Source organism: Procambarus clarkii, chromosome 74, assembly GCF_040958095.1.
Source record: "Procambarus clarkii isolate CNS0578487 chromosome 74, FALCON_Pclarkii_2.0, whole genome shotgun sequence".
NCBI classification, from domain to species: domain Eukaryota; kingdom Metazoa; phylum Arthropoda; class Malacostraca; order Decapoda; family Cambaridae; genus Procambarus; species Procambarus clarkii.
In genome coordinates this window covers 18,565,630-18,588,160 of record NC_091223.1, presented here as the reverse complement: position 1 = coordinate 18,588,160, position 22,531 = coordinate 18,565,630, and the positions used below count along the sequence as shown (strand labels likewise).

The 22,531-nt window shown below is 39.8% G+C and overlaps 2 long non-coding RNA genes across 3 annotated transcripts; one reads left to right on the top strand and one right to left on the bottom strand.

The window, feature by feature from the left end:
• The first annotated feature begins 2,006 nt into the window (after positions 1-2,006).
• On the top strand, positions 2,007-6,351 carry LOC138356746 (uncharacterized). Its single transcript, XR_011224631.1, has 6 exons — positions 2,007-2,285; positions 3,352-3,572; positions 4,732-4,785; positions 5,193-5,252; positions 5,571-5,646; positions 6,208-6,351. It is a non-coding gene; the product is annotated as an uncharacterized lncRNA (long non-coding RNA).
• LOC138356745 (uncharacterized) lies at positions 6,177-19,976 on the bottom strand. Of its 2 annotated transcripts, XR_011224630.1 has the most exons (5): positions 19,962-19,976; positions 18,296-18,484; positions 15,147-15,310; positions 13,802-13,900; positions 6,177-6,275 (listed from the first exon to the last, which is right to left on the bottom strand). It is a non-coding gene; the product is annotated as an uncharacterized lncRNA (long non-coding RNA). The 2 variants fall into 2 exon arrangements; XR_011224629.1 differs by lacking the exon at positions 19,962-19,976 and having other exon boundaries at positions 18,296-18,627.
• Positions 19,977-22,531: the final 2,555 nt, after the last annotated feature.

The following is a 22,531-nucleotide window of genomic DNA, read 5'->3' as shown; positions in this document are numbered from 1 at the left end:
AGAACAATAGTGTTGGTCTATACTAATCGTTATTCGTTAGTATGCGTTCGCTACTTAAAACATTTACTGTACTGATGTAAAATAATAATAATAATAATAATAATAATAATAATAATAATAATAATTTTATTTAGGTAAGGTACATACATAAAGAGATTTTACAAAGTTTGTTGGCTTTATAGATAGAGCTGGCTTTATAGATAGAGCTAGTACATACAATGCCTAAAGCCACTATTACGCAAAGCGTTTCGGGCAGGAAAAACATTAATGACTAAAGCTTAAAACTAATGGGTAAAAAGAATAAGATGTGTTGAGTACAAATAAAAATAGAGGTAAAAGAGGGGGGGAACATTGTTGAAAAAGCAGCACAAATACAATTACAAATTATTACAGAAAATTACATTCAAACAGCGTTGATTTGAAAAACAAAAAAACAAAAAAACATACATGGGTTGACAAACGAGGGGTAAGGTGAGTTACAGGGAATTTATTAGGTATAGCTTCGTTTTTAACTTAAACTGGTTGAGAGAGGTACAGTCTTTAACATGGTTGGGAAGGTCATTCCACATTCTGGGCCCCTTGATTTGTAGAGCATTTCTGGTTTGATTAAGTCGTACTCTAGGAATATCAAAACTGTATTTATTTCTGGTGTGGTGCTCATGGGTTCTGTTACAACCTTCTATGAAGCTTTTGAGATCAGGATTGGCATTATAGTTTAGCGTTTTATATATGTATAATACACATGAGAGAATGTGCAGTGACTTAATGTCTAACATATTCAGAGATTTGAGTAGGGGTACCGAGTGATGTCTGGGGCCAGAATTGGATATTGTCCTAATAGCAGCTTTGTGTTGAGTGAAAATCTCCCATGTCTCTTCGCACATGGAACACCGAACCTTACACACTCTCTGATATATTGTTTAATTAATACAGATTCACTAATAAAGCTTATAATTGTATATGTTATCAAAAAGGCATAAAGTCGTTCTTACGTTTTAGTCACAGAGATTAGATATTAGTAAAGTTCATTTTATTCAGGAAAGTACATAAATAGTCGATTTACAAACATAATATTGGATTTATAGATAGAGCTAGTACATACAATACCTAAAGCCACTAGTACGCATAGCGTTTCGGGCATATTATTGAGAGAGGAAAGATACAGTATTTATATTTAAACAATTTTTTTTTTACCGACGCTCTCCCTATTGATGAGAACTACAACCTAATGAAGATAATTTTTTTTTTTTTTTTTTTTTTTTTTTTGAGATATATACAAGAGTTGTTACATTCCTGTACAGCCACTAGTACGCGTAGCGTTTCGGGCAGGTCCCTGGAATACGATCCCCGCCCGCGAAGAATCGTTTTTTCATCCAAGTACACATTTTACTGTTGCGTTAAACAGAGGCTACAGTTAAGGATTTGCGCCTAGTAAATCCTCCCCGGCCAGGATACGAACCCATGACAAAGCGCTCGCGGAACGCCAGGCGAGTGTCTTACCACTACACCACGGAGACTGTTTAATAAAATAATAAAATAAAATTTAATTCTACATAAAATGTTAATTTTATGTAGATACTGTAATAAACGAAAGTTTTTAATGTCATCAGAGAAGCAGAAATATAGGCAAATTTTAAATCCCTTGTCATAAATATAACTGAAGTGAAAGCAAAGATATATGCATTTTGATAGTTACAAAGACAGCTCTTTAACACGGGTGGAACACGAACAAGGGGAACTTAGTACCCAAATGAGCCACAGAGATATTAGAAAGATTTTTTTCAGTGTCAGAGTAGTTAACAAATGGAATGTATTAAGCAGTGATGTGGTGGAGGCTGACTCCATACACAATTTCAAATGTAGATGTGATAGAGCCCAATAGGCTCAGGAACCTGTACACCTGTTGATTGACGGTTGAGAGTCGGGACCAAAGAACCAAAGCTCAACCCCTGCAAGCACAAATTAGGTGAGTACAACTAGGTGAATACAGCTGAGAGGCGGGACCAAACAGCTGAAGCTCAATTCCCTACGCATAACTAGGCGAGTCCATAGGAATTACCGTTTGTCCTGGCGCCATCTATGTTTTGACAGCAGTACTACTAATGTTCCCACGTTATGTGATGATCGCTATACGGGTGTTGGTGTTACGGTCAGTTGCTCTTCTATATATGTTTATGGACAACGTAGGTGATTTGAGGCAATTTGCGGCCAGAGTGAAATAGTATCCACGAGGTGAGTGATGGAGGAGGATATATACTGCTGTGTACTCGACCAGCGGGTGAGAAGTAAGTTATATCGAACAATTATGGGGAATAGATGGGTTATTTTAAGCGTAGAATGTCAGGTAACCGGTAACTACACAGATGGGGTAGTGTTTTTTTAAGTCTTTATTTACTAAAGTGGAACATTACATTATGCCTTTAGCTGAACAAGTCTACTGGTGGGGGAAGTAGACGGGTTTTATGAAAGTATTTTACCTAAATATTTGTATTTAGTTAACTAGTTCAGCTGTTACCAGGGTGTTCCTTTAATCTAATCTAAAAATTCTAGCCGGACAAAGTGATTAAATAAAGAAATTGAATAGAACGAAGTGGTTTGCCAGGGTGCTTAACATTTAGTTTAGTTCACTTACTATGCAGCCCATGCTTAAAGAATGCAAGTTTATCATATTGAATTTACAGTAGTTTTACTGCATTTAATATACCGTTTTTACCCTATTTAATTATGTCGGGTAAAGACCGGTCGTGGAAAGTTCCTAATATAGCAAGTTTTAAAAGAAAAGTTTGAGTTAACTTTAACGCTTAAGTTAGTGACCAATTAGCTTAGTCTATTGTGAGGAAAGTTACTAGAATCTAACATTGCAAGTGCCATTTCTCTACTCTTTTTGAGAAACATGACTAGATACATGAATCGCATAGTTTTATTACTAAATGTTCATGGATTAGGTTGCATAGTTGAAATGGTGATAAGGTTTGTGATTTTGTGTACTTTGACTTCAGCAGAGATTTTGATAGTGGCGCAAAATTGATAGGGGCTCGGATCATTGGGAATGCTGACTGAAGTTGATTAGGTCATGGCTATACCAAAGGAAATTAATATAAATGGGGTTAAGTTGGGAGAAGTGTTGTAAGTAGTGCCTAAAAGCTCTCCTTAGACCTCGGTTATTCGCAAGATTATGGTTTAGACTGCAATAGTTGCAGAATTGGCAAATAAAAAATACCGATGTCCTATATAGTTTTGAAGTGGTTAAGACTACCAGATGCAGTTTAATGCTGACAAATGTAAGATTTGGGGGCTAGGTAAAGATGAGATAGATGGTGTAGATTGTTAAGAGTATTAAATTTTTTGCAGGTGGTAAATTGTCCCCGAGCTGGCACTGCTCTCCAGCCTGGGATGTTGATTGGTTAGTCTTCAACTGCCTCCCAACATGGTAGTGAGGTCCTGAGCTGACATGCAGTGAGGAACGTGGAAAGCTTCCTGAATTGGCACATGGTATGCCTCCCTTTCAAACCAGCAGCTGACACAAATGTTCCAGCTAACATCAAAATAGTGGATGAAGCCCACACTATAATGTAAGTGGTACAGTAAATGGACACCCCCCTCCCTTTTGACACTGAACAGTTGGGAGGAAAGGGGGGGGGGGTGAAAGTGTGGCTTATAGTTCTATTGCTACAGAATCTTTTGCCATAAGCCAGTGGCAGTGCCTATTGGCACTTGCTATTCAGAATCTCCCCCTTACATAGTTAATTAAACGAAATGCTGTAGACTAGCTTAACTTTTGAAGGGGGCAACATTTTCGTTGCCATCAAAGCACATCAAAGATGCTCTGAGCTAACTTCCCCTAGTCATTAGTGAATGGTGGCCAGTAACTCTCTAGTAGGAACTTTCTGCATGAATTCTAATGGCAGTAAAGTGTGCACTTCTGCTGTATCTGCCAGTTTGCTAGAAATTGAAGTTGGCATACTTGCTCAGCAACTACTTGCCCTCTTGTACCATGTTACTCAACCATAACATAACCACCACACCACCCATCCTTCTAAAATAACATCCCATATGATAAACTGCTTTTAATAAATATTTCTAACTTTAATATTAGTTGGCTTGCATGGTGTTAATCATTCCTTTGGCAGAACTGTAGCTAAATTGTTCGCACAAAACATTTAATGCATTAACAGTACTGTATCAGGTTCATAAAGAAATTTATAATAAAGACCAAGTGTGGTCATAAGTGCTGCAGATGGGGGAGATAGAACCTTACACCTGCAGAAGTGTGGTGATAACTAGAGAATATGGCCTTGTATAGTTGCTAGTGTAAAAATAATACTAAATTTAGTAAAATCACATTGTCTTGGCAATATAGTTGGGTTAATTATGAATTTTCAGACTAAAAAGCTTGGTACATAATTCAACAGAATAAATTTGTCCCCCTAGTAGTAAGCAGTGGTTGCAAAAGAATAATTTGTATAGCTTTTATTCAAATGTTATACATGGTTCTTAAATTAAAGTTTGTTTGCAATGTTCCAGAAAAATGTTCATGACTAAAGTTGTTGGAAAATAAAATTTGTGTAGGATGTTCACTTGAAATGACTAGCTTTGTAATTAATAAAGATGGGACAAAGATACTTAGTGTGCCATTTAAAATGGCAACTGTTAAACTGGTGGTACAGGTATGAACAAAATAACATCGCTATGCAAATAACTTTTTGGTAATATTTACTGTTCACATGACAGGTTGTGGAAGGTCCTGGCAACAAAGAGCTGCAGGAAAATACTTGCAGATCTACAGTAAGTAGTGTTGTGTACATTGGAATTAGAGGGTAGAAGTTAATTGCTAAAAACCTATTAAATATTAGGGTATGGAAGTCTAGGCTTAGGCTAGTGGGTACCATATCTGCAAGTTTAGTCCTTTCAGGAATGTATTGAAATTGTGAAAATTGTAATGTGGGGGCATTAGATCTTAAACAGCATAGTTGAGGGTGTTTTATTAATAATTTTAATGAAATATAAATCTTGTTTAGTTAACATTAAATGTTTGTTAAATAAGCTTTAATCTATAACACTGTTAAGGGTAATCATGAGTCAAAGTTAATGGCAGGAAAAGTTTTGTTCTAAGTGATGGTATTTTTCCCTTGAAAGTAAAAAAATATTCAATGTTTACTTTAGCTTGGTTTTAAATTTATTTAGTTTTCCAGAATGTGGTTTGGAAAGTCCAGAAGTCCCTCTGTCAGTTGGAATTGCTTAAACAGAATCAGGTGAGTTGTAGTAAAGGTTAATCTGAATAGATTTGCATAAAAGTGAAAAAATAGTAATAACTTAAACAATATAGCATTGGCTAAAGATAAATGTAAATTGCCATTGAAGTGCAGTTGTGGATAGTTTCTGAAATGACATTTACTGAAACTTGGCAAATTGATGCCATATATATTTATATTACTAAATTAGATCTTTACTACTGCTACTAGAATATGTAGGAAAGGTAAATTCCTTAAAGAATTTTTTTCCATCTGAATTTGTAAAGTAAAGCAAGATTGGCTTTAAATCTGAAATTAATTTGTTGAAATATTTTTCAGGTGAAAGTGATTATGATGCATGGACTGGCTTGGAGTGAGGCTCCTTTACTCTGCAAAAGGAAATCTACAAAAGTGGGTGAGTTTGAATTTGATGTTTTAGCTATATCAATGACCTAATCTTAATTCTCTTGTCTAGTCCATTTATAGGTGTGTAACCATGTCCTACTGTTACAACCCACAGGGATTGATGCAGTTTGTACTGATCCTACCCCATTTCATAAAAGGGGACCAGGCAGTCCTGCAGATTTCCCTGGCTTGGCTTTTTCAGAGCTTTGCTCTACTACCCATCTAATAGATGGACTAGATTTGCATAGGTTTAGGGACCCTTAACAATGGTTACATTGTTAATTCTCACAGGGCTTGTTTGCTGAATGGGTGGATGCATCTAAAACCTTAGTGCCTGGCATGCATTGTACAGTGCTTTCAGTAAAGCATATGTACAATGTGTTGATGGCACTAAAGTGGTGGATGTAATGCACTCATTCAGGGAACAAGCTCTGCATGAAAACCAGAGGAAGGGATAGGCCTTGCTGAGCCTATCTTAAAAGATAGGATGTTAGGATTTTTTGGACTTGATAATAAGCATTGGTGATAATAAAAGTAGTGTCCCTGTTTAATGTTTATTTTCCTTTCACAGGTGATTGTCTCTGGAGTTGTCTTGGCCTTTTGGATCTTCTGTTCATCTAGGAGCATCTGTCTCACAACCTGAAACAGTAATAAATATTAGATGTATTATAAATACTATATGTAAAACTTATTAAATAAAACAATTTTAATGAAACTACTTTATATACCTTATCCTGAAATTATGCTGGAAATTGTTTACTACTATTGATGCAATGTTTAAACATCTGAAATTTTACTTTGAAAATAAATATTTTGTAAAATTTACACCAATTTGTTACATAGGTGCATGCAAAATGCATTGAAAAGATGTAAAAGTGGACTACCTATTCAATTTACATAAACTAATAAATATTGCAAATTAGTCTGATATATTAAAGTGGAAGAAACTTTAGTCAATATTTTAGTTTTCATATTTGAAAGTAAATTTAAAGCTATGCAACACCTAAGCTTTGTACAAATTATGATTAAATTAACTAAAGATCATTGTTAAATTTACAAAACATTAGAAAAGTGACACTGAAGCATCTATACAACATGGTTTTCACAAAGTCTTTAACTTAAATTTAATCAAAGCTCTTAAATGATTTGTCTGCCAAACTTCAGATATTCTGAAATATTTTACCTAGATTAAAACCATCATTGTTTGAAAGGGCAAAACAGATTACTGTCAATTAGTTTGACCTAACATCTGCAAGGTCCTGAAGGAATGGAATTTTTTTTTTGTAAAACTGTTTGCTAAAAACAAACCCTGCAACATTACCAAAGGCCATTGTTTTAATAGCCAAAGTACCAAATGAAAGACCAAGAAGCAACAAACAGGTACATGGTAGAAAGGACCCTTTCATTTGTTAAAAGAAATGACTGGGGAAAAATGCTGTCATACCACAAGGGGTCTTAACCCTTGTCATATACATCACCGACATTAATCTAAATATTACCAACCACAAAAATTGCTGATAACATGTTATAAAAAAAAAAAATATAATATTGAGGCCTCAATGCAGATCTCTAACTACAAATAGTAACAAGACTGGCAATTCCTTAATATAAAACAGACAAAAATCCAAGACCTTGCACGTGAGCCAGAACAATCCATATCACAACTACCACATTAAAATGAAACAACAATGAAGGTAAGGTAATTACCAAAAGAAGGCACCAAAGTGCAAAATAATCAGAGGGCGCTAAATATCACCAAGAATGCCAATACGAGAATAAAAACGCATAAGGCGAACGATATCAAAAGTATCCGATTCACCTAGAATTCTATCGAGGGACAAGTGACTGCGAGGGACGGTCGGAAAGCAAGACACACGCTCGTCCTGGAAGTCAGGACATTCAACAAGGATATGCACAACTGTAAGAGGGACAACGCAATTCGGACAATAAGGAGCAGGGCGGCGCTCCATTAATTGACCGTGGGTTAAGCGGGTATGACCAACCCACAGCCGTGCCAAAGCAGTGTCCCACCGCCGGTTACGGTGGTAGGAGGAAGGCCACGGGGACACACTAAGTTTGAGAGTACGCAGCTTGTTACCAACCACAGAGGACCAACAACCCTGCCAACGGGGAAGAATGAATAACAGGATAAAAGTCGGAATAAGGAATACCTTTACGGGAGATGGGACAAGAACGGATAGCTTCCTTAGCGGCAGCATCCGCACGCTCATTGAAACACCAATATGGCTGGGAACCCAGCAAAACTCTACTGATTTAAATTTACTAGAAATAAGAAACAGCCAATGTTGAATCTCAATGACCACCGGATGGACAGGATTAAAGGACCCTAGAGCCATGAGGGCACTATGAGAATCAACTACAACCACAAAGGAGGAATGAGAAAGCAAGAGAATAGCATAAAGTTCTGCCGTAAAGACGCTAGCCTCCGAAGGGAGGCGACACATGTAAGTACGGTCAGGAAAAACAACAGAGTAGCCCACACCATCCGCAGACTTAGACCCATCAGGGAAGATGGAAATAGAGTGGGAGTGCGAAGAAAAGTGCTCAAGGAAGAGGCTTTTCAGATTTGTAGGAGGGGTAAAGGCTTTAGTAATACAAGTCAAGGACGTACAAAACTTGGGAAGGGGGACTCTCCACGGAGGTAATGAAGGAACAATACGAGGAGAAACATTAGAAATATGAACAGAAAGAGAATCCTGTAAGCGAGATAACTGGACAGAAAGTGGGAGACAATGAAGAGGAACAGGAACCACAGGAGGAGGAAAAGTCAATACACGACAGAGGCGAGAGGAAGGATGTTGGAAGGACCGCGCAAGATAGCGAAGACAGTAACGATCACGTCAGTCCTGAAGAGAGAGAAAGCCAGTGTCAACATACAAACTAAGGGCGGGAGTCGAACGAAAGCCACCAGAGCCGAGACGCAACCCAGTATGGTGCAAAGCATCAAGATGGCGAAGAGTAGAAGGAGAAGCAGAAGAGTATGCAGGGCAACCATAATTGAGTTTAGACAGGACGAGAGAGGAGTGCAAATAGAGGAGCGTGCGCCTATCCGCTCCCCAAGAAGTATGGGACAAAACCTTAAGGAGGTTAAGGGCCTTAGAGCATTCAACTCGGAGGCAAGAGATATGGGCTGACCAAGACAAACGAGTGTCAAAGACTAACCCCAAAAGCTTCGCGGAATCCCTGTACACAATGAGATGACCATAAAGCAACAACAATGAAGTAAAGGTCCTTTCAGTAAGAATCTATTATTCACTGAAAGTTGCTGCAGTAAAAAATAAAAGAAAATACAAGTCCCTAGAAATAAACAAGCAACCTTTTTGACTAAGGAAAAGAAGGTAGTTATTCTACTGTATAAATCTAAGTATTCACTTAGATAACTGTATCCAAGCATAGAGGTTCCCCCCCCCATCCCTTTCAGAAAAACATCTACTTTCGAAAAAGTTTAACATTGGCCAACAAAAATGATTCCAGAACTAAATTGCCTAATACCAGGAACAACTGAGAGCCATGACAAACACTGCAACCCTCTCCTACCCCCAAGTTTTATGCTATTTATGATCCAAGGTAATTTGAGATACTATACTGTACTTCCTACAGATGAGTCTAGTGAGAGGGTGATCTCCTGGCGATTAAATTGAAGCACGATACAGGTGTCAACGAATATCAGTCAGCCCACTTGTCAGCACAGTGGATAACTAATGACATCATAATCTGCAGTGTTGTATGCCTCCCTGTGGCCATTTAAATCAATAAAACACAGGGTTGTGGCAATGTTTACAGCATAAGGCAAGGTATAGAGGAATCCTGGAATGCCATGTAATGTGTAGTCCTTGAATGTGCTTTAGGCAACCAAATTGAATAACAACATTTCTGGTGTTCGGCTATATAATCCGACTTTCTCATTCGGTATAATGTTTTAAACCTAAATAGGAATTCACTTTAAAGGTCAATTTATTTGGAAAGTGCTAACCAGATTCCAAATTACTGAGCTCTGAAAGTACTACAAGGCAAGTTAACCGAATGAGTGTTTGCCTATCCATACCCCCATGAGGTATGTGACAACACTGAATAAAGAAAGGGTCTTTGAACATTCACCTTGCAGGTATTTGACATGACCAATATAGCCAAGTGTTAAAGATCATTCTAAGCAGTTCTGCACAATCCATATACTATCAATTAATATAATTGTACAATGGTGCTTGGTGGATGATATTTCCTATTAAAACTCATTGGACAACTGTTTGTATTAGACATTTTAAACCTACAAATGGTAGCCCTAGATATCGCACTACAGTATTAATTACAAGATGAACAATGTAAAATCAATACCACAACAGCAAAGGATGACGGCTTTTCAACAACCGACAAACACGCAGGTCTAACACCAGCCATCCCGAGAGAGGACGTCCCAAGCATGTACACCCCACAACTTTACATCACCTTTGCTACCTCACGCGAGCACGCAACAGCATGAGGATGCCATACTCCCAAACCAACTCCATGCACTTTGAGGCTTTAACAACTCAACATTTAAAAAGTTGATTTAAAAAATCAAACACCTGAATTTTTCCCTAATTAAATTTACTAGGGAAATGCACACCGAGCCATGAAACTTACAATGAAGATGAACAAACTACACACAACTGTCACCAAACTTCCACATACCACCCCCCTCTCACTCCTGCCCTCCCTCCTTAGGTGCTCTGATTGGCTGAGCACCTGAGCCACCACCACTCACCTCTTGTTGTGAGAGCCTAAAGCATGTTTGGTTGCACTTTAAAAGTTCCCGAGTGTACTCGCCTAATTGTGAGTACCGCCTGCCCGGTTCACCATTTTGTTTTTCAATCTACCTCAATTTACCCCTTTACTGTCAAATATTATGCAAAATTCTGTTTAAGACTTGTCCCTTCTTAACTAAAATAACTGCTTTGGCCATCTGCAATCTTTCTAGGTGGGTAAAAATGACTCTTGAGGCCAGAAAGGACTTATCAGACGCCGATCATAACAATACGGTACACACACAAAATCACAACCTGATATACACCAAGCAGAAAATCCACTGGAGCTGTGAGGCGACTTAAACCCTTGCCCAAGGCACTGACAGCTGCATACTCTACCACAGTATATTACTGACTTTGTAAAAGTCTTACAACCGGATTTCCCCATAAATCACAGCAAGTTTTGAGGCCCCTCCTTGAGTCAACGTCTTACGTAAGACCTACAAGCACTCAGGTGAAGGCTGAAGCAGTTCAACACCATACGCCCCAACTTCAAATACACAGTTGAGAGACGGGACCAAAACGTGATTTTGTGTGTGTGCCTGAAGTTGGGGCATACGGTCTTGCTTCACCCTTCACTTTACCCTTCACCGGCGTACTTCAGGGGTTTTATTTAATACTTGGACTGGCTTCAGTAGGGCCTCCAGACTTTCTGTGGCTTCACAAGTGTCACGTGAATCCCCTGCATAGCAGTGGAACTGCCTTTTCCCTTCACCTTCAATGCCTCTCCACTGGAAGTATTATACATCTACACCACCCCAGAAGAGTCATCAGTCCTGCCACCTCTCCATACCCCCCAGGGCCTGGCACGGCCTGGTACGACTCAGAGGCAAGCCGGGCGCCACTGCTAACTGGCAGTTTGTCCCCACAAACAAGCAGTTAGCCGCCTTCAACTGACAGTGGTACAGCTCAACACAAAGGCACCGCCAGCCACAACGAGCAGTTTGCTAGTTGACCAGATGTCCACCTCGTGTTGACACTGGATGAGTCATCACCGCCGGACTATATAAAGAGCGCTGCCTCCCTGGAGAGGCAATCTCTCCCTTAGTGCTCTAGGATCACCTTGGTGTCTCTAACCCGTCGTCCACTTCCAGCCAACATCCTGTGACTGATGCCATGGTGGTATGGTAGCTGTCTTCAGAACACCAGTATATCTTCTTACTTTTATTCATTGCTTATAGTTTATTTTTTGCATTTAAGGTCATACTAACTTGTTCACCTTTGCATTACATGATAGTCAAGTATTGTCATGTGTTATTTTTGTTCATTACTATTTCAGTAAATTGTTTAATTATTTATTTGATAATTTTCATTTGTTTCCACCTGCAACTTACACACTGCAAGGCCAATAGCAGCATTTCTTTCATTTATGTGAGGGAGAGCCATACCATCTTGGTTCAGTATAGCTGTGATACCATAACCCGTCACACAAGATATCCAGTTGTAAGACTTTTACCATCAGTGGTGGTAGAGTATGCAACTGGCAATGCCTTTGTTACAGGTTCGCTTCATCTCACAGCCCCAGTGGATTTTCTCACACATTTGAATACATGAAACAACTTTATTTGATACATTCCAAACCAAAGTACTGTACAGTACAGTAATTATCAAACCATCAAATGTGTGGGATAATCATAGTGCGCTAAATATCACTAACGTCGCCGATACAAGAACAAAAACGCATACGGCGAACAATATCAAAGGTATTGAATTTACCAAGAATTTTATCGAGGGACAATTGACAGTGAGGGATGGTCGGGAAGCAAGACACGTAAGTCCTGGAAGTCAGGACATGTAGAGACAACGGTTTGGACAATAAGAAGCAGGGCAGCGCTCCATTAAGTGCCCGTGAGTTAAACGTGTATGACCAATATACAACCTCGCCAGAGCCGTTTCCCACCATCGGTTACGGTGGTAGGAGGAAGGCCACGGGAACACACTACTCTTAAGAGCACGCAATTTGTTACCAGTAACAGAAGACCAACAACCCTGACAACGGGCAAGAATGGGGAAATGAATAACTGGGTAAAAGTCATAATAAGGAATACCTTTACGGGAGATGGGACAGGTGCGGATAGCTTCCTTAGCGGCAGTGTCCGCACGCTCATTTAAGAACACACCAATATGGGTGGGAATCCAGCGAAATTCCACTGTCTTAAATCTACTGGAGATAAGAAACAGCCAATGTTGAATTTCAACTACCAAAGGATGGATTGGATTAAAGGATTCTAGAGCCATGAGGGCACTGCAAGTGTCAACTACAAACACAGAGGAGGATTGACAGCGAGAAAAGAGTTGATGAAGAGCATAGAGAATAGCATAAAGTTCTGCCATGAAGATGCTAGTCTCCGGAGGCAGGAGACACAAAGGTGCAGTCAGGAAAAACTACAGAGTAGCCTACACCGTCTGCAGACTTAAGACCCATTGGTGAAGACGGAAATAGAGTGGAAGTGTGAAGAAAAGTGTTCAAGGAAAAGGTGATTTAGAACTGTAGGAGGGGTAAAAGTTTTAGTCATGTGGGTCAAGGCTTACAGAATTTAGGAACGGGGACCCCTCCATAGGGGCAAAGACGGAATGACACGAGGGGAAATATTGGTAACACAAACTGAAAGAGCATTTTGTAAGAGAGACAACCGTACAGAAAGAGATAGGTGGTGAAGGGGAACAGGAACCACAGGATGGGTAAAGGTCAAGGCATGACATAAGCAAGAGTGAGGGTGCTGTAAGGACCGTGCAAGGTGGAGAAGACAGTAGCGATCATGGCGATCCTGTAGAAACAGGACGCCAGTTTCAACATACAGGCTTAGGGTAGGTGTCGAAGGAAAGGTACCAGAGCTGAGCCGTAACCCAGTATGATGCAGTGTGTCCAGATGGTGAAGGGTAGAAGGAGAAGCAGACGAGTAAACAGGGCCATAATCGAGTTTAGACAGAATGAGAGAGGAATGTAAAGAGAGGAGCAGTGTCGATTAGCTCCCCAAGAAGTATGGGACATGACCTAAAGTTAGTTAAGGGCCTTAGAGCATTCAACTCGGATGTAAAAAATATGGGGCGACAAAGACAAACGAGTGTCAAAGATTAGCCCTAAAAGCTTTAGCAGATTCTTTGTACAAAAGGGGATGACCCCTGTTACCTAACAGTAAATAGGTATCTGGGAGTTAGCTGTTACAGGCTGCTTCCTAGGGGGGTGCGTGTGTGGGAGAAAAAAAAATTTAGTAGTTAACCACTGAACTGCTCTGTCTCCAAATAACACCCTGGTGCGCAAGAAATAAATTCTTTCCAAAATTTTTTTTTCTCTTCTTATATTGTTAAAATGCAGAGTTTGATCACGGGGAAACTAAACAAAAAATATTGTATGTGACTTACTTTAGCTGCGATGGAGCTGGGAAGTTGAGCAAATTATGGGCGCTGAGCGTTGGAGCGATGGGGGTCTGTCGGCCCCGCCACCCCGTGCGACGGCAGTTGCTGCGAATAAAATGTTGCGCAATTATTTTGAAGTTTCTCATTCATTTCTTCCTTTTTTTTGCTGTAATATTATTTAAAAGTGTGTAATTTGTGGAATTTATATAATTCAAAGTATAGAACATTGCTATGCTCAAAATTATGGGCCTCATATATGCGACATATTCTACAATCAAACAGTGTTTTTGCTGTTATTACACTATATACACACATTGTATATACCCATCTACGTATGTATTCACCATAACGATCCACTATGTTGGTATGGTGAGCCCAAAAAACATGAGTGAGCTGCCACACCCTGCCAGTCCTCCCTCCCTCCTCCAACACATTACTCGCCAACAATCCTCCTCCCAAAATACTGTTATTGTGTTTATTACACTATTTACACACGTTATGTATAAGTATGTACATGTTTTATTCATGTACATACGTACATACTTGCCATCTCCTCACCTCTCTCTCTTGCCTACTTAATGCTCTTGCTTCCCTCACCTCATCACAATCGACTTTATAATGGTCCAGGACGGATCGAAATGTCGTCGTCTATTCAATTTCCAGTGTGTGGTTTGGTCAACAATGAAATCTTCATGCAAGATCTTATAAAGAAAACCCCTAGAACGAGTTTTGCAGATACGAAAGAGTTTAAGGTGAGTAGGGGATGGTTTGAGAAATTTTGAAAAAAGACGTGGTATTCATAGTGTTGTGAGGCATGGTGAGGGTGCCAGCTCAGACAAAGTTGGGGCTGAAAGATTTGTTCGTGATTTTAAAGATTTTGTAGATACTGTATTGATGGATATATTCCACAACAAGTGTTTAATTGTGAGGAGACATGGCTATTCTGGAAAAAATTGTCGAAGAGGACATACATTACCCAAGAGGAGACGTCACTGCCCGGACACAAGCTAACTTGGGCTAACTTGTGTCAGGATAGGCTAACTCTTGTGCTGTGTGGCGATTTGAAAATTAAACCCTTGCTCGTGTATCATTCCGAAAATCCAAGAGTTTTAAAAAATATATAACGTGCAGAAAAACTGTGATGTAGAGTGGTTTGCCCTGCCATCAAAAAATATCTGCAAGAGAAAAGTTTGACACTAAAGGGCCTGCTTCTCGACAATGCTCCTGCTCATCCTCCAGACTTGGAGGATGCATTGTTGGGGCCACTTTTTTTTTTTTAGGGATATTCCTGCATGGGCCCTAAGTTTCTGGCTAATGAACCAATGACATGAAGGAGGAGTTTTCAACCTACCTTGTGTTAGGTGTGCAGGGGTCAATAGGCTGAACATAATGTCAGGAGCAAAGGGGGGCGTTTGCCTCTTCAAACACAATTGTGACCATCTTCATCTCTTCGAACTATCCTAAATGCTCTCTTCACCTGTCTGACCAAATTGGGTGTCCAGACCACCTTTGAATCTGAAATTGTAAAATTAATAGTGATTTCAGAATATTCAGTCCATTTATACTAACAAAATTATATACAGTATACTGTAATTGAAATTTTACAGAATGATAAAGGCAATTTAGTAACTTTGTTAAAATGCACATGGGGGAAATACATGAAAATAGGTTAATATTGTTTGTAAGGTTGATGGGAAATGTTTATTACTTTTATGATTTAAAAGATGTATAGCCCTAATACTCCATCCTGGGTGCATTCCACCAGGTAATGACCACAGCAAAAGTTTTCCACGAGGCTCTATTGTCACACAAACTTTTCACATTTTCAAACTTGATTCATCTTTTTCCCCCTCGTTCCAGGGGTTTTCTTTAAAAGGTCTTCATGCAAATTCCTTGGTTTCTCACAAATGATGGCCTCTGAAATGCTATCACCTGCTAACTCTTTGTTGTGTATCCAAATTAATAAAAACTTTTCAACATCCTCAAGTGTTTGTGTTCTTTGTTTCGGGATTGTTGATATGCCTTTTGCCACTTTAACGCTCATAATGTCCTTTTTCTTAGCAAGTATAGTGCATATTGTTGACATAGATTTGTTGTACTGCCTAGCTATTTCAACAATCTGTGCACCGTTTTGACGTTTATGAATGCTCTCTTGTTTTTCCTCTATGGTCATTCTCACATGTGTTTTCTTGGCTTGAACCTTACCACTGGCTTTCTTGGGACTCATGGCAAGATATATAATAACAAATTTTATGTTCAAATAGCCAAAAATCCCAAAACAAATGTAATGCTTTATAAAGAATTCAGGCGCGATAGTTACTAGGCAGGAGACACTGGTAAACTGAGGTGCGATCACCATGCCACCACGCGCTAGGTCAGTCCATACGTATATCAACAAACTCATTTCCCGAGGCAAAGTTTGTAACCCGATTCAAATTTTTCGAAGAAATTAGGCTCGTAACCCGAAAAGTTCATAAATATTCATTCGTAAGCCGAGGTGTCACTATATATAACTAAAAAATTAAACTCAGGATTACTTTCAACCCCCACCCCTTTTGCTCTACTCCATCGCCACCTACCTTCACCCCCCTCTATGATGTACTCTTCCATAGACACCTACCTTTGCCCCCCTCCTCCCCTCTACTCCTCCATCATCACCTACCTTCACACCCCCTCCCTTCTCCTCCTCTATCGTCACCTTCCTTTCACCCTCCTCTATGATGTACTCTTTCATAGACACTTACGTTCACTGCATATAATGCTCCCCTCTACTCCTCCATCGTCACCTACTTTCACCCCCCCCTCCGCTCTACTCCTCCAGGGTCGCAGACAATTTCACGAGCGTGAGAACTACAAGTTCTCTAACTACTCTCACACTCCTACTCTCTCACCAGTGAGGGGGAGGGAAGGAGGGAGGAAATGAAGGAAGAAAGGTGGGGGAGAGAGAATAGGCAGGGGGGAGGAGGGCCTAGATACATTTCTTCCATATAGATAGGTAGACTGAGGGAGAGCTGCTTGCCAAGAGCCCTATCAGACAGGATTCCTATTCCTCAACCCTCCCTAATATGCCACATCCTGGTCAGGACAACTTGCTCGATTGTTATTCTTGGTGTGACTCAAGAACTGACCTCGAGGCGGGGCATGGGCATGGATTATCTCCCTGGGGCACGCACCTCCCTGCCCCAGCTCTCTCTCTCTCTCACATAATCTATCAAGGGTCTAACATGAGGTCATTGTGCCTACCAGAAGTGTATATGTCCAAGGCTGGCCACCTGTCTGGACCATTCAAATGTATAAACACGTAATTAGTCTATTAAAATTATATATAATGCTACAATTATAAATTAATTTGTTCGTGGTCATTCGTTTATCAGTATTTTAATATGAGGTATATATACGCATGTATGTATACGTTGACGTACACATATATGATTATGTGTATAGAATGATTATGATTATGTGTATAGAATGATTATGATTATGTGTATAGAATGATTATGATTATGTGTAATCATATATGATTATATCTAATGGAATGCATTAGTAAGTGATGTGGTGGAGGCTGACTCCATACACAGGTTCAAGTGTAGATATGATAGAGCCCAATAGGCTCAGAAACCTGTACACCTGTTGATTGACGGTTGAGAGGTGGAACTAAAGAGCCAGAGCTCAACCCCAGCAAGCACAATTAGGCGAGTATATGAACGAATGCACATGTACACTTTCAAATGAATTAAGATACCTTGAGATACACAATGACTTCGTTTAAATAGTTTAAACACATTATGGTACTGATTTTGACATGCTGATGTCTGGAAGGGAGAGGGGGTGTGGGGGGTTATTGTCTGAGGTGGAGGACCAGAGGAGGGGGTCAGTGGAAGGATGGTGGCTGGAGGGATGCCATTGTTCTAATGGTTATGAAAACAATTATTGATGGCAGGAATTCAGTGGGTGTGTACTTCACCCGCACCATCACCATACTGTGCCCTGCTACAACCCCCCCCCCCCACTCCACCCATGCTGTGCGGGGCGTATTACACATTATGGGATAACCGACTGTCTGTCCATTCCTGTCTGCTCGTTATGCTGCCCTTCCTTTTGAAAATTGTCTGCTTTATCGACTTCCTTCAAGACCACACGTTAGCCTCTTATCACGCCCTCTTACCACTCTCAGGGAGCCGGCTCTTCTATACAATAGTTACCACTCAGTCCCCAAGGTGAAAGAGTGTCCGGGCATATGACTTGTTACGTGTACTTATTTGCGATTCGTTTGGGCTGTCACGTGTGGTGATTAGTGTTGGGTAAGGCTAGGCTAGGTAAGGCTAGGTAAGGCTAGGCCAGGTCAGGCCTGGTCAGGTCTGGCTAGGCCAGGTCAGGCCTGGTCAGGTCTGGCTAGGCCAGGTCAGGCCTGGTCAGGTCTGGCTAGGCCAGGTCAGGCCAGGCCAGGTCAGGCTAGGCCAGGCTAGGCAGGGTGAGAGAAGTAAAGCGGCAGGTACTTACGTTTCCGAGAAAGTAGCGGCGGTAGTATATTGTTGATTTAGATTCGACGACATCCTGAAGCTAGTAGGTGGCGGCCTCATCGCTCTCGAACTTCTTGTTGTTGTAGGGGATACGAGGCACACCCAATATCCCCCTTACATTGATCACATCGCACACTAATATTTTTACTATTTCGGACACCAGATTTGTCTGTTTCGTATATGTATAATTGTTCAATATTAAAACCACAATAGAATGCTCTAAGTACTTTCGTATATTAATACATCTTCAGAAGGAATGGTTCGCTCTGAAGATGTATTAATATAAGAAAGTACTAAAGGAAATTCCTGTTTCAATTCTTCCTCCGTGGTCTGACACTCTTATTATATATTGTATATGCTGAATTATATATACTATGCTTATATAATATATACTGAAATATTGTTGCATTTAACGTATGAAACAAAGTATATATCTGTATTTTTAATAAAATATAAAACATTAATATTTATCAACGTATCTCTGTGAATTACATAATTTATCAGTATTGTACAGCCTGTGATCTCCACTTGGCTGGCCACTGATACCTAAGTAGCTTTCATGTGTCTGGACACCGGCGATAGGATTGTATTATTTAACTTTAAAGAGAGAGATATTTCTTGAAATGTTGTCACATTAACGTCTACATCTTCCTTCCTCCTGACATATAGATTTTAAGGTTAATTAGCATATATGGAAATAAATTACACAATTTATAGGCTGGTGTGAAGGGCTTCACACTCTTAGAGCAAGCCATCAAGAAACTGTACAGTATCAAATGCATATATCTTCGCTTTCACTTCAGTTATATTTATGACAAGTATTTAAAGTGTAGCTTATATTTCTGCCTTTCTGTTGACATAGAAAACTTTCGTTTATTACATTATCTAGATAAAATTAGCATTGATCTTCAAAAGGTTGTAGTTGTAACTTCCATTATAAACAACATTATTATTGCAAACAGTAGGAGTTTCAAAGTCTCATTTGTATGGATACCTTCTCATATAGGTGTTGTCCAGCATGATGACACAAACAAGGCAGCTAAAAATGAATGTGATAAGCCTGAAGTTGAGTGGGATATGGGCATTCCAATCTCTTCTGTCAAAGCCGCAATATTTTAGGAAATTAGGGAAGACAGAAGAGCAGTCACTGACACACAAAAGCCAGAAAGCAAGAGTATAAAGAGCTATGACATGTTTATGTGCCTCTGTAACCTTTTCCACTACCGCCCACAAGATGATATATGGGGTGCATAATTAATGAACTAAACTAAGTAAACATGTTTAGAATCGAGAATTATATGAACGGACAGCATAAAACTTCCACTAGTGTCACAATGACAGTGTGACATTGTAATTGCCAGAATTAGGCTAGGATATCGATATGTATCGCAGGTGGCTGCAGGTAATGAATAGCCCCCCAATGGTGAATATTCCAATTGTAAACTATGTGAACAAGAGCTGGGACATACTCACCAACACTATATCTGTGATTGCCCTGTTATAAGTGACTTCAGACCAAATGGTATAAGGTACTTTGAACTCTGTAATTACTTCATACACTTAGGAATATTGGAAGATATTCTTATGCTGTACCCGGATTTTGCTAACGGAGGCTAATAGATCAGCCTTATATTTTATGTTCTCACCTGATTGTTACCTTGAGGTAGGCCCGTAAGTGGTAGTCCTCTTGAACCATTAACAGTATCAATAGATGATACTGGAGATCTGTGGAGGTGCGACTGGACCCTGCGTGACGGGAGATGTATCCCTTGTTTCTTGTGATTGATTGATGAGGATTAAGCCACCCAAAAGGTAGCACGGGCATGAATAGCCCGTAAGTGGTGTTCTTGTTAGTCACAGTTGATTTTTTTTTATTGAGGCTGGTATTTTATCCCCTGATTCCATGTATAACTAACCATCCTGTGAGATGGGAATATTTAATGAACTTATAGCTAGTTTTTGATATACACTGTGTAATCTTTCATATAGAATAGGGTAGCAGCACATTACTGTGTATACCTAAGCTTGTTAATAATAACAAAAAAAAAGTTAGTTTCTATCGATAGGGAGAGCGATGGTTCAAAAATCCTTCTTTAAAATATGAATATCTTTCCTATCTCACTAAGATCTAATCTCTGTGATTAAAATGCAAAATTGACTTTGTCACTGCCTTTTTGATAACGTATACAATCATAAGCTTATTTGTGAATCTCTATTAAACAGTAAATCAGAGAGCGTGTAAGGTTCCGTGTTCCATGTCCGAAGAAACAGGGAGATTTTACATAAATACAGTACATGATAGTTTAAGTAGCGAACGCATACCAACAAATAACGATTAGTATCTATAACAAAAATATTGTTCTATGGAGTTGATTTAACTTCCAACCATGTATTTTTAAATAATCTTTAACGTTTTCTGGCTAGTTATGTTAGATTTGATTAAAAATACGCATTCTACTTGTTAATATCGTTAGATTTGATTAAAAATACGCATTCTACTTGCTAACATCATAAATTAAATTTGCGATAATTTGAGCAGAGAAGTTCGACGACTGGATCACTGTGTACAGAAGGTTGATATGCCAGCAAACACTTTCCAGAGAGCAATATATCTTGGATAAGTCGCTCCACGATATTGTTGCTTGGACCATCGACTTCCTTTGATATTACATATTTACATCTTATTTTGTTATGAAATGATATTTTTTCAGAGTAAAATTATGTTTTCTCATTTTCTGCATCCAGCATCCACATTATAGTGAGTAAATATACCATATTACTTCATTGCTTACGTAATGCTTGGAAGGTTTGAGTAGCTTTGGGTCTTTAGTGGACAGAATCTCCAATAGATGGGGCGAGAGTCGCCCCATCTCTCTCGACCGGGCGGGACTCGAAACTTAAATTAAAATTGCTATATCATTGGTCTCCAACATGATATATTTCCTTTGATGCACTCACAATAACGATTATAGCTCTGTCTTTCTGGAGGCATGTAATAGCACTTATAATTTCATTGTTATCACTTAACCAGGCTTGCGGAGAACAACAACTCTTGAGACACACTCCAGGCAAGATCTAGATAAGTACAGTCTCGAGGTGACCCCCACTAGGGATGTGTCATATTACTTGTAGGTGTTTCTTGACATGTAGGCTCACAGATATTGACTGATGTACTACACCCACAATAGTATAGAGATTTAGCAAAGCCAAAGTTAGATGTCACTACTGAATTTTTGGATGAAGTTAGGGAAGAAGTCCATTGTTGGTAATACCTCGCCTTCCTATTTGTAAAGGAAAAATCACCATCTCTTTAGACTTGTGACTTGTTGGAAATGCCAGGGGAAAAATAGTGGACTGCACACACTACCTAAAGGGGGCGAGAGAGATGGGCAATAGTAAACTGAGCGAGTTTGGACAGTGCAGCTGAGGATGAGATGTGTAGTTGAGTGGTGAAGCCTGCCTTGCTCACCCAGGCACCACCACCACCCTCGCAAGGTGTGTATAACTGGAATTCAATAGTGTGCTGGCAGTATTTCTGTCAAGACTGCTGTAGTAAGACTCATAAGAACGAGTGATACAAGATCAGACCACTTGTCACTTCTGCTGTTGTGCAATTAGTCTCTGGATACAGCGACACACACATGAACGCCTGCAAGGGAAAGATGAGGAGAATGGTTCCCCACAGTTCTGCAGGTACCTAAAGCAGTACAGGTATAGCTGCGGATTTAGGTTAAGGACTAGAGAGGGAGTATCAGTACCACTGTATCAGTGGATAACTGATTATCTGGATGGGAAAACACCTGTGATAACTAGTAAGAACATGGTAAACATGGAGGCATATGGGGCAAGGGAAGCATATGATAACGCTGGGGCAACCTTGCTGATGTCACTTGCAGCTCACATGCTTACCACTCCAACAAGCTACAGCAAGGTTACCAACCCTGGCAGTCCAGTCTGTAAGGACAAGATCACCAAAATGAGATAAGCAAGTTCCTAGTTGGAAGTCAGCCTAGTAAATTAACACCAGACCTCATGTTATATGAATCTACATGGAGAATTAATGGAGAAGTCTCTCTTTCCCAAAGGGAACAAACAAACGAATATGTCTTGTGATGTAAGGCGACAGCCTTGGGAGAATCTTATTCACTTAAAGCTCTGCCAGCTGTGTAGGAAAGGGCAGTGATGAGGGAGCTACCAGCTGGAGTTGGCTGAAAGG